Raw genomic sequence first — 2,565 nt, forward strand, 5'->3', positions numbered from 1 at the left:
AGGAGATCGTGCTACGGAGGTTCTGGTGGGCATCGCTGGAGGAGGACACTCGGGAGTTTGTCAACGCCTGTCCCGTTTGCAACCAGCACAAGGTCTCACACCAAGCTCCTGCGGGTCATCTGCTTCCACTGCCTGTACCCCATCGACCATGGTCCCACATCTCCCTGGACTTTGTTATCGGCCTGCCCCCATCCAGTGGTCACACCACCATCCGGACCGTGGTCGATAGATTTAGCAAGATGGCTCACTTCGTGCCCCTGCCCAAGCTTCCGTCAGCCAAGGAAACGGCCAAGCTCATGTTAGTCCACTTCTTCAGGCTCCATGGTCCCCCCCGTCGATGTGGTCTCCGACCGGGGACCGCAGTTTGCCTCTGGGTTCTGGAGGGAGTTCTGCACGCTTGTGAGGGCCACCGTGAGTCTGACGTCCGGATTTCATCCCCAGTCCAACGGCCAGACTGAAAGGAAGAATCAGGAGGTGGAGACGGCGCTGCGGTGTATGGTCTCCAAGCATCCCTCCTCCTGGTCCCAGCAGTTGTTGTGGGTGGAGTACGCCCACAACACCCTGACAAGCTCTGGTCTCCAATACCTGGTCGATGGGGAGGGTTACGGTCCAGAGGAGAGGTCCTGGGTTCCTGCTCGACACATCCTGGACGCCTCCCTCATCAGGGAGTTTCACCGGCGTCATCCCGACCAGCCGTACAAGTCCGCCACTTCCAGAGGGGTCGCCGCCCCTGAGACTCTGTCCCCTCTTCCGTCTGAGGCGCCCAGTGCTGACGAGATGGAGCTTTCCTCTGATGCCATGGAGGAGGATGCGGACATGGATGTCTCGGACGAATATTAGCCCTCCTCCGGTCCCCCTCCTCCCACCCATCTCTGCGTGGGATTGGGTTTATTTTCTTTATTGTTTTTTTGTTTGTTGTTTTGGGACGTCAGGAGCCGTCCCTTGAGGGGGGGGGGGTTCTGTCACAGTCTGCCCTCTCCTCATTCACATCCACTTCACCTCCCAGTACTTTTCCACCGGTCCCTCCTTCTCCTCACCTGCCTGCCTGCCACTCCCCTCTCATCAGCCTAACTCTCCTCACCTGTTGCACTCAGTTGCCTCGGATCACCTATTAACCCGGTATATAGACTCTCCTCACCATTCACACAGTGCCAGATTGTTCTCAGCATTCATGCAAGACTCTCCAGCGATTTCCCGACTGCCTACACGAATTCGAACCTGCCTGCCCCTGACCATTCCGTCCTGTCGTCTTCCCGGATATCACCTCAGCCTTCTGTCCCCGACCTCCTGGTTTCTGTCTGCCTCTCTCCTGGGCTGTTTGGTGTATCCCTGCAACGGCTCCTCGACTACCTGCCTGGCTTCGACTCTCCTTTCGTCTGTCCCTCGCTGGTTTGTTTGCATCGTGTGTTGGTTCTCCTGGTTACCGGACCTTCCGCTACCCCGACTACGTCTCCTGCCTGCCCCTCTTCGGAACCCTCGCTCAATCCTGAGCCTCTGTGTGAGTACGGTGTACCCATTCCCGTGTTACTACTCTGTGTTACAGTATCGTAATAAGGTTCATTACCAATTATACCTGCCTGATTCTGTGCTGCTATTGGGTCCAAGCTACACCCGTTACAGTGGGGACCTCAGACCTCAGAAGTGAGAGGTTGAAAATGTCCGTAAAAACTCCAGCCAGTTGGTCCGCACAGGTTTTTAGAACATGACCGGGTATACCATCAGGTCCAGGTGCTTTTCGGGGGTTCACCCCTCTGAATGATTTCCTGACGTCAGCCTCTGTGACTGAGACTGAAATGCTATCAAAGCAAATGGGGGATCGGGAAGGCACATCAGTATTCTCCCTATCAAGTCTTCCTTGACAAACCGACTCTCCGTAATCTTCTCAGGAAGTAGAGGCGCTGATGAGCTTTATTGATGATTGCATTAGTATTCTCAGACCAGGAAAGCTCTTCAGAGATATGCACGCCAGAAATGTGAAGCTCTTGACATTTTCAACCATCGACCCGTTGATATAAACGGGGCTGTGGGTCCCCCTCCTACTCCTTCCAAAGTCCACAATCAGTTCCTTGGTTTTACTGGTGTTGAGGGCCAAGTTATTGTGCTGGCACCATATCGACAGTTGCTCGATCTCACTTCTATACTCTGACTCATCCCCATCAGGCACAGCAACGACTGTTCTTCCTGAGGATATTAAAAAAATACTGGTCTGCCCCAACAGCTGCTGACAACGTTTTACCGCTGCACCACAGAGAGCATATTAACGTATGGCATCTCTGTGTGGTATCTCAGCTGCACGGACGCGGAGAGAAGAGCTCTTCAGCGCGTCGTCCACAGAGCGCAGAGGAGCATTGGGACACAGCTACCAGCCTTGGAGGTCATCTACCACACACGGTGCCTCAGGAAGGCCATCAGCATTCATAGCAAAAGCATTTGAGTATAAGAACAGGGAGGTTCTACTGCAGTTGTACAGGGTCTTGGTGAGACCACACCTGGAGTATTGCGTACAGTTTTGGTCTCCTAATCTGAGGAAATACATTCTTGCCATAGAGGAGGTACAGAGAAGGT

The sequence above is a fragment of the Amblyraja radiata genome, unplaced genomic scaffold, assembly GCF_010909765.2.
Source record: "Amblyraja radiata isolate CabotCenter1 unplaced genomic scaffold, sAmbRad1.1.pri scaffold_773_ctg1, whole genome shotgun sequence".
In the NCBI taxonomy this organism is placed as follows: domain Eukaryota; kingdom Metazoa; phylum Chordata; class Chondrichthyes; order Rajiformes; family Rajidae; genus Amblyraja; species Amblyraja radiata.